Here is a 9493-nt window from a genome sequence, read left to right as displayed (position 1 = left end):
ATAAATCCCTAATACCAAGAAATTTGGCATGGAGAGATTCTAACCCTGAGGACTCGATCTACTAGAAAACTTTTTGAAAACGATGAATCTCCACTCCCTTCAGCCTCCGACGAGATGCCAGAGGGGAAGGGAAGGGGACCAACGGTGGTGGGAGAAGAGGCGGCAGAGGCGGCGGTGGTGACTCCTCTTGGTTCCAAAGACACAACTAGGTCATCGCATTACGCACATGAAACACTCCCAAAATGGTTGGCCTAGCTTGTCCCAAGGTCTAAAACTAGTTGTCAGACAAAACTGCACATGCACAGTGAGCACTAGAAAGCTCTGGAGTCCCCACCAGAGTTTTCCAGGGACTACCACACATAAACTAGCTATTACTGGCCATTGCACCTTTTCTCTAGTGCCACTTCCACGGTGACCACTAGAGTATATCCTGTGGCCTCCAAAAGCTTTTGTAGGGACCCGGAGGGTACGGTGACACATTCTTTGGTGCTCCCCTCTTCATATCACAAGCAAATTCCGATTGGTTGAAAAAACTTATGTGGAGTTGTTGCTCGACACCCTGAGCTCCGATGACGATATCTTCATCAGAGCCTAACTTCTAATGCTCTTCATAGAGCATCAGTAGAGTTATCCGATGACTACTTGTTGTAGCCTAGTTCTTCATCATTTGTTCATATTTTTTCTTGTTTGTGTTTTATCTACACTACCGGATAGCAGGGGTTTGCCGTGTGCCTGGCGCACACGGCAAAGCCCAAATTACACACGGCGAAGGCTTTGCCGTGTGTTGCTCACGGCAAAGAACACACGACAAACTCTTTCACGGTGAACCCTATTTTTACTCACGGCCAAATTATGGACACACGGCGAAACTTTGCCGTGAGTCAATCTTGACACACGGCAAAGAAATGATAACGAACGGCGGGAGACGGCCTAACGGCAGGGTTTGCCGTGTGTCACCATGTAGACACACGGCAAAGTCTCAATGTTTGTCGTGTGCCAGGGTTGGGCACACGGCAAACCCCAACGAAAAAAAGCTAAAGTCCTGAATTTTTTTGCGGCCCATGGGATTCGAACCCATGACCTCCCTCTCGCGTTTCTTCGCTCTTAGCCACTGCACCACACTATGACTTGTGTTTATATTGCATTTCGGTTGCTCAAATATTATATCAAATTATATGTAAATTGATAATTTGAGGTCCTAAATGATTTCAAATCAAAAAGTTGTCAACTACAAAGTTTCATAACTTTTTGGGATCTACAATTTTCATTTAGGGAGTTTCTCCATCCGAGGTCGCTTACAAAATTTGAATTTCAAATTTGAGAAATTCAAACGTAGTTTTTGCATGACAAGATGATTCCAAAATAAAAAGTTGTCAACTACAAAGTTTCATAACTTTTTGAGATCTACAAAGTTTATTTAGAGAGTTTTTCCATCCGAGATTATTTTTAAAATTGAAATTTTAAAATTTTCAATTAAAATGCTAAAAATAATTAAGAAATAGTAAACAATTCCGAAAATTTTCTAAACTTGGACATGACACAACCTATATGGTGCAGTGCCTATAGAAAAAGTTTTAAAATCAAATTCAAATATAAAAGTCAAATCTACTCCAACTCATGCTTCTTCACTCATATCTCTGTGGAACTTCTTCGAAGATTGTCTAGTTTCTATACATCATACATGACAACTTGTTCGAAATCTTTCCAAACTTTTTTTGTAGCCTCTATGTATGATAACATGACATATGTATAAGTTTCAGGGTTTATGGAATAAAATAGCATTTATTAGAATTTTCGAAATGTACCGACGCACGTTCCGCGTCGTGTCTCCTAACCACGGCATTCAAAAGTCATTTCCGTTTCGAATGTGTGTTCTCAGACAGGGTTGGTAACATGAATATCATTTTTTTGATATTTTTTCCAACTATTTCACTGACTCGTAGTTCAAATTTGAACGTAACCGGAAAAATGAAAATAAATAATGTTAATTGCAAAAATATAACAAACATGTTTTCAATTTTATGAAATTTGAGTATGAAGTTACAAATGGTGAATGTGTAGAGAAGAAAAAATTTGGAGGGCAAAAACTGAAAAAAAGATAAATTTTTTACCGTGTGTCGCACCCCTGGCACACGGCAAAGTTTGTGTTTGCCGTGTGCCAGCCTCAAGCACACGGCAAACCCAGGCTTTGCCGTGTGCCTAACGGCCGCACACGGCAAACGTTGATGGCTGGAGGTAGACGTTAGCGTGGGTTAGCTTTTGCCGTGTGTTGCTCACGGTAAAAATTTGAGTTCGTCGTGTGCCTGGTGTTTGCCGTGTGCAACACACGGCAAAGGACAGATATACCGTGTGCTTAGCGTTTGCCGTGTGCTTGGATTAGACATACGGCAAACTCGACCTTTGCCGTGTGTTGCTCACGGCAAACGGGCGGATACACGGCAAAGGCCGGCTCTCCGGTAGTGCTACTTGATGTCTAGGTCTTCAACAACAACTCTAATGTCTTTGTTGAGGTGTTGATCACTCTATCTTCACATTGTCAAGTGCAATCCATCCTTGCATCCAAATGAATTAAAACCTTGTATACTGGCAAACCATATTAGTCCATTCAATCATGTTGTCAATCGACCACCAAAATCACATATGGCCCATGCTAGGTGCCATTTTCCTTACAACCAATCTCTCCTATATCGGTGACTGATGACAACACAACTAAAGCTAACAAATAATAGATACCAAAATGAAAACCTATCTACTTGCTTGGATGCAAATGCAAGAGCATATATGATATATATAAAAGATACAACCTGTAGAAAACAAGACAAACTCACCTTGCTCTTACCATATGTAATATATGTCGCGATCCCCTGATCACTCCCGTTTGTTCTCTCGATGATCTATAGTGATTCAGGGAAAGATTAGTTATAGTTGTCGCTGCATGCAGGCTCAGCATGTGACACGGTGCATGAGATAGAGTTGTTGTACGTGGCTGTGGTAGCTAGCTAAGATCATCATCGATGGATCGTGAGATTCCGGCCTCACGTCTCGGTGTACCAACTTGGTACTAGTTAGCTAGTTCACTTTTCTTTATCTATCTCTATCGGCACCACCCGCACGTTCTCGGTCGATCCAGCTCCTACGCCGGTATACGCTCAGAGTACCTGTAGCAGAGAGAGAGAGCTACTAGCAGGTAGCTCTAGGATGCTGCCGCTGTTGCGCTCTCGATATCGCTTCACCCGGCCAGCACAGCGGCCAGGCCAACAAGGGGTCAAGGCGGCACTGCGCGAGCGCGAGAGCTGCTTTCGCCGAGGCGTGCATGGAGGTGTAGCAGTGAACAGGACTGCGGCAGGAGCATGCACGCACGCGTGCAAACCGGCCCGCCTTATCTCCCCAACGAGTAGCCAGAGACCGAGGACGACGCAGTGTACGTGCAAAAAAAATGGCGATCCAGTACAGTTTTATCGCTGAATGCAGCAGTCCTCACATGTGCCTGCTGCTCGGGCGATAGATCCGACGTCCAGCTGCTGGGCAGTACTGCTCCGCACAGGTAGAAGTAGTAGTAATCAATCATGTGTAGATGGATGGAGCCCGACCAGGTTTACCCGTGTCGATCTGTGCCAAAGCAGCTGAAGATTGAAGCAAAGAAATGACCGAACAAGGAGCTGCATACCTGCATGCGATCGAGTAGTGTCTGAGAGACTGATGAGAGTAGCTAGAGATAAGCAAAGACGACAAATTAAAGAGTCTTTTGACCTCCGTCGTCTCTCTAAATATTTTGCTTAGAACACTCACAATACAGGCTTTATCATAGAGTCTAAAGTTATTTATTACCTCGAACAATGTGGATTTAGAGTCTAAATTAATAAATAAGACTTGGAGTCTTTTGATATACGACAAATTAAAGAGTCTTTTCATATCCCTCTCTCTAAATATTTTTGGTTACTATACTCACCGAGTCACCGTGCCTAACTTGATCAAGTGGCGGCACTTGTGTTCTTTTACTGGATCGCCGTTTATTCGACTACTAAATACAGGATCAAGTACGAGGTGGTTACATGACACCTATGTTGTTATAGTATGGGTCATTAAGGCCAGTCTCAATGAGATTTCAATAGAGCTATATGAACATTAAATATGTTGATGTGACACTATATTAATAAAGATGTTGGGAAAATGCTCTCCGCACGTCCCAGCAGTACAGTAGATCGGGAACCTTCTCACTCGGTGCTGTGAGAGGCCTGAGCAGTAACGGATAGTGGGCTCAACAGTAGGTGAATGCAGTGAATGCCCTCTCTTTTTTTTATTAATGACGGCATCGCGCCCCTTATATAGGGCCTGGAAACCGACCTAACGACATTTACATAAATACCCCGTGACGGTGGGGGAATATTCCAGCATATTCTTACATCACAGTCTACTGACCCTAAGTCACCTGCGTAATTTCACATTGCAAGCCCTTCGTTTATCCTCTGTCTGGGGCTTCAGCAGGTCGGAGGCTTGGATCCTCCGCCCAATCGCGGATCCTCCGACGCTTCGGTGTCGGAGGTTCCTCAGCCTGGCTGGGCCGGAGGTTGCTTGACCCGGCCACCCCGGGAGTTCCCCCTTAGCCTGGTCGAGTCGGAGGTCCCTCGGCCTGGCCGCGTTCTCTCGCCATCCTCGGACCCGGGAGGGTCGGAGGTTCCCCCTTTCCTTGCCTGTGGGCCTCCGCCGGTGCCTCAGTCCCTGCACACTTAGCACGACCAGACGAGTCGTCAACATTAGTATTTTTCCAGTGAAGGATATCCTTCGACGCTTCAGGCGTCGGAGGTTCCTCGGGTGAAGGATAACCTTCGACGCTACCAGGGGGAAGGATGCAGCTGTTCCCCAACAGTTCCCCCTTTTTGGGCTAATGGCACTCCTGCGGTCCATGTGCTCAAAAACATGCCACGCTTCGGAGGCCGCGAGCATGGTCTGCCTTCCCCCTGGTGCGCAGGATGTGTTTGTTAGCGGTTTCGAAAAAATATTTCTTTTACTTAGCCATTTGTTTTGACAGGATCCTTCGATCATTGTTGTTCTGATAGGCTGTAATCCTTCGCGCGTTAGAGTGTGAAGGGTATTATAGCCGTTGGAGTTAGCCGTTTGGGCTGGTGAATCGCAACGGTCAGGCCGAGTCCTCCGGTTTTAGCCGTTGGGCGCGGGGAATCGCAACGGCCGCGCGGTCGCAGGCCCCCCCCTATAAAAAGGGATGCTGGGGTGCTCTGAGCTCTCACCCCTGCCGCTCATTTCCTGCACATTTTTCTTCGCCACATCTCGCTTTCTGAGTTGCTCGCACTGCTCGCGTGTGTTACTGCTGTGTTTAGTTCATAAGTTTTGTCGGAGGATCTACGGTGGCTCATCTTCCTCCGCCGCGTCCTTCGAGGTCAGATTTTTCTGGTCCTTTGCGAAATTTTCTTAGTGTAAGGTCTGGGGGTTGGCTGCGGAGGTTTGGGGAGTGGATGCTTGAGGTGGCAGCAGCTCAAGATCTGGAGGAGACGTTGTCTGACGTCGAAGCTTCTGTTGGTGATCTAATCAGCGCGAAGGAGTTTGAGGAGATGGCTGCAATTACCTTTGAGTTTGGGGAGTCGACTGTGAGGACGGAGGATATCGCTGACATGGTTGAAGCGCGGTTTTTCAAGGATGGCCGTGCGAAGGCTCCTCCTGCGGGTCAGACGGTGCCTGCGCCTGAAGAGGGTTATGCTGTTGTATTCAGGGACTTTTTTACCTGCGGACTTCGGATGCCTCCGTACCATTTCCTTCGCGAGGTGATGGAGAGCTTCAACGTTGAGCTACAGCATTTCAGCCCCAATAGGATACTGACCCTTAGCAAATTTTCCTGGGCGTGTGAATCCTACGGAGCCATGCCCCACATTGACACTTTCTGCTCGTATTTCGAACTTCAGCGCCAGCCTAAGAAGGTGAAGGATGCCGAAGGTGTTGAGTGCATTGCGCAGTTTGGAAGCTGCGCGTTCATGCCGCGCCGCACAATGCCTGGGCCAAGGTGCGAGATCTCCTACTGCCAAAAGGGCAAGTGGGAGAAGGATTGGATGAGAGCCTGGTTCTACGTGAAGACCCCCGCTGCGTCGAGGACTTTGGATGACGGTAGCGTTGATAAGGTTTACCCTTACGCATCGTTGATGAAGGAGTTGAAGCCTATCTCGAAGGTTGATCCTTCGAAGCCGTTGTCGGAGGAGCAGCTTGAGGCGCGATTGGCTTGCGACAAGGCCTTTGCGCTGGCTTGCCGATACTCCGGAGGTCGGGACCTGGTCGAGGAGATGGTTGCAGCCGACTACTGGCCCCTTGGCCGCAGGACTGACGAGTTCACCATTGAAATGGTGCAAGTACCGGTCTTTGGTCCTCCAGAGGGGTTGCTGTTTCCTCGATTTGGCACGGGTTTGCCGGAGGATGAGACGAAGGAATCTTTCCTTGACCGCGTGGAGGTTTCTGCTCGGAGGATCGTTGGAAAGATCTCAGAGAAGGAATACCTCCAGCGGAAGTCCGCACTTGGGACTATGCCGCGTTTCAATCGCGTTTTTGAAGAGTTGGGGATCGAGTATGAGGATTATGTCGTTCCTCCGGAGGTTCTGCTTGGCCTGGAGAAGAAGAAGGATTCGTCCAAGGCCGTTGTTGCGGCGGAGGCTAAGAAGAGGAAGGGTGGTGGTGGTGTTAAGCAGCTTGCGAAGAAGCGCAAGGCAGAGGTTGTGTTGGAGACTCCTGTGGAGTCTTCCTCCGCCCGCTCTTCTGCTGCCGAGTCTAACTCGGTGGCTTCTGCTCCTGCGGAGGTTGCTCCTGCCGGTGGAGTTCCTGAAGTTGAAGCCTCCCGCGCGGTTTCTTCTGTATGCGCGCCTTTCGCGTCTCTTCTTGGGGAGGAGTCTTCAGACGCGGAGGCTCCTGAGGCGAGTCCTGCGCCGGAGGCGAATCCTGCGGTGGCTGAGGGTTCTGCGTGGGAGGTATCTGCTGGCGGAGGATCTCCGCCAAAGGATGTGCAGGAGTCGTCTAGTGATGAAGCAGAGTCCGCCTCTGTTCGGAGGGTAAAGATGGCGGAGGCTCCTCCGCGCCTGGCCGGAGATGGTATAAACTCGCTGTATATAGGTTCGTTTCTTTGCTGTTATTTTTGTTTTTTCTGCTTGTTTCTATTATCGCGGTCTTATATCATTTTTATGTTGTTTTTAGAGGATGTGGTTGCAGGTTTGGCCACTGCGGAGGAACTGGCTAAGGGTGCTAGCATAGCACAGGAAGGTCTTGCGGTTCCACCGCCTCGGGTTCCTGCGCCTTCTGCGCTGGCAAGTAGGCCTTCGCCTGCTGATGTTCCTGGTCCCAGTGAGTTTCTTCTTTTTTTGTTCAACTAATTGGTTTGTTTTTTTTTTGTATTTTATTCTAAGATTTGTTTTGGTTTTGCGCAGGTGCTTCTGATCCTTCGATCTCAGGTTGGACTGATGCCTTGCGCGAGGTTCATTCCTTGGTCGGAGGTTCGTTCTCTGGCCTCCGCCAAAGGTTTTATGTTTCTTACGATGTTTTTTCTTACTTGTTTTTGCTTTACAGATCGTTTTCGTCAGAAGCTCCGCGGCATGGACTTTGACACGCTCCTTCGCGTTCAATATGAGCACCATAGCCTTGTATGTTTGTGATGCGTTTTATTTTCCTTCGCCGTTTTTTGTTCGGAGGTTTCATATGTGTTGTTTTTGGGCAGGGTCATCACATGGCTGCTGCCTTGGAGGAGCGGTGCTCCCGAGAGGTTATTTGCCGTGATGAAGCCATTGGGGCTCTTAAGAAGGAAAATGAAACTTTGGAGGCTGAGAAGGCTCGCCTGTCGGAGGAAGTTAAGGAGTTTTCTTCCGTCCGGCGGGAAATTGAGTCCGTGAGAAAGGAAAGGGATGATTACAAGGCTGGGTCGGAGGTCTTGAAGAAGGAGAAAGAAGATGCCGAAGCTTCGGCGGCTGTCCTCCGCACGAATGTCACTAAGGCGGGGAGAGCTAGGGACTTGGCTCTACAGCGAGCCGAGAAGGCGGAGGACATTGCTGACCGCCTTCCCAAGGAGCTTGATGCTGAGCGGACGTCTGCGGCTGAGCTGCAGACGCGCATGCAGAAAGCGGAAGCGGAGGCTGCAGCTATTGTTGGGCTCTATGCCGACTCGCTGGCGCAGTTTGGGGGCAGCACCTCTGCTCCTCCGCCCAGCGGCGACGTTGGGGCTGGCCTAGCGTGGTTGAAGTCCCATATCCGCATGCTACCTGACTTTGTCGGAGGAGCTGTTGATTTTGGGGCTTTGGCTGCGGTTAGCTCCTTCGCTCGACTTTTGCAGCGCGGAGGTTGCTCCCACGCCGAGGGAGTTGCTAAGGAGGAGTTTGCCTCGGCGGAGGATGTTGGCGAGGGCACCTCTAGCCTGCGCAAATCTGTCCGGAACTTCATTAGTTCGTTCTGGATTAGGTTTGGGCGGGCTGAGGCGAAGAAGATGGCGGAGGCTCGTCGCGCTGAGGTATTTTTGTTTTGTTTTTTTCTTTTTGTATTCTGTTTTGCTGTTTTGCAATGTCACTTAAGATGTTTATTTTGTAGGAGATTGCGAAGAAGAAGGCTAAGGTTGATAAGGCCGGTCCTTCGCGTCCACCAAGCGAGGCGCATCCTCCGACGCAGGCTGAAGCGGAGGCTTGTGATGCTGGTGCTAAAGCTCCGGAGGGATCTGCTGCCAAGGTTCCAGAGCAGCCCGAGACTTCTGCTCCTCCTCCGCCTCAGGTGTGAGGCTTTTTAGTTTTTAGGTTTTTCTTAGTATTTTTTTGCGTCCATGCATGTGACGCTTTTTTGTAAGTAAGGCCGGAGGTTTTGCTTAATTTGTAAAGACTGTTGAGAATGTAATATATTGAGTTGTTTTCGAATAATCCTTTGTTTTACACTTTGATCCTGCGCAGGTCTCTGGCGGAGGACCTGCGCAGGATCATTGCATTACTACACTTTCAATTTTTTACAAAGGGATTTATGTTTCTGGCGAATTGTGGGAGTACTGGCGAATTGCCTTCCCTAACATGAGGGTGGTGGATATGTTTGAGTTTGTTGGATATGACCTAGATGACGAACGATCTGAATTCGTCCGGTCGCTTGCGCGTCGAGGTTCATGGCCTCCGGCTTAGGTGGTGGTTTTTGTTTTATTTTTCGTTTATCGTAGGTTATGTGTATATTTCTTTGACAAGGTTTGTTGTTTTTACGCAGCCGCCATATCCTATCCTTCGCATCTTTGGTGAGAAGGATAGGGTACGATGGGTGTCGGATGTTCCCGAGGATTTGGCTGAGCCTTTTCTCCATGGTTATCCGGAGGTTCGAAAGCTTCGTAATAAGTTTTGGCTTTATCCTTCGTTTGAGTTGGTTTTGAAGTTGCTCTTTTTTTGCACAGGTTGTGAGATCTGCTCCAGAGGATGTTCTTCCTTCAAACTTTGTCGAAGGAAGCTACGTTACCCCTGTGACGTTCAAGCGTGGAGATCTGTACGCGAGGGGT

Source organism: Sorghum bicolor, chromosome 2, assembly GCF_000003195.3.
Source record: "Sorghum bicolor cultivar BTx623 chromosome 2, Sorghum_bicolor_NCBIv3, whole genome shotgun sequence".
Lineage (NCBI taxonomy): Eukaryota > Viridiplantae > Streptophyta > Magnoliopsida > Poales > Poaceae > Sorghum > Sorghum bicolor.
The sequence above is the reverse complement of the archived record's forward strand: the minus strand, read 5'-3'. Positions refer to the sequence as shown.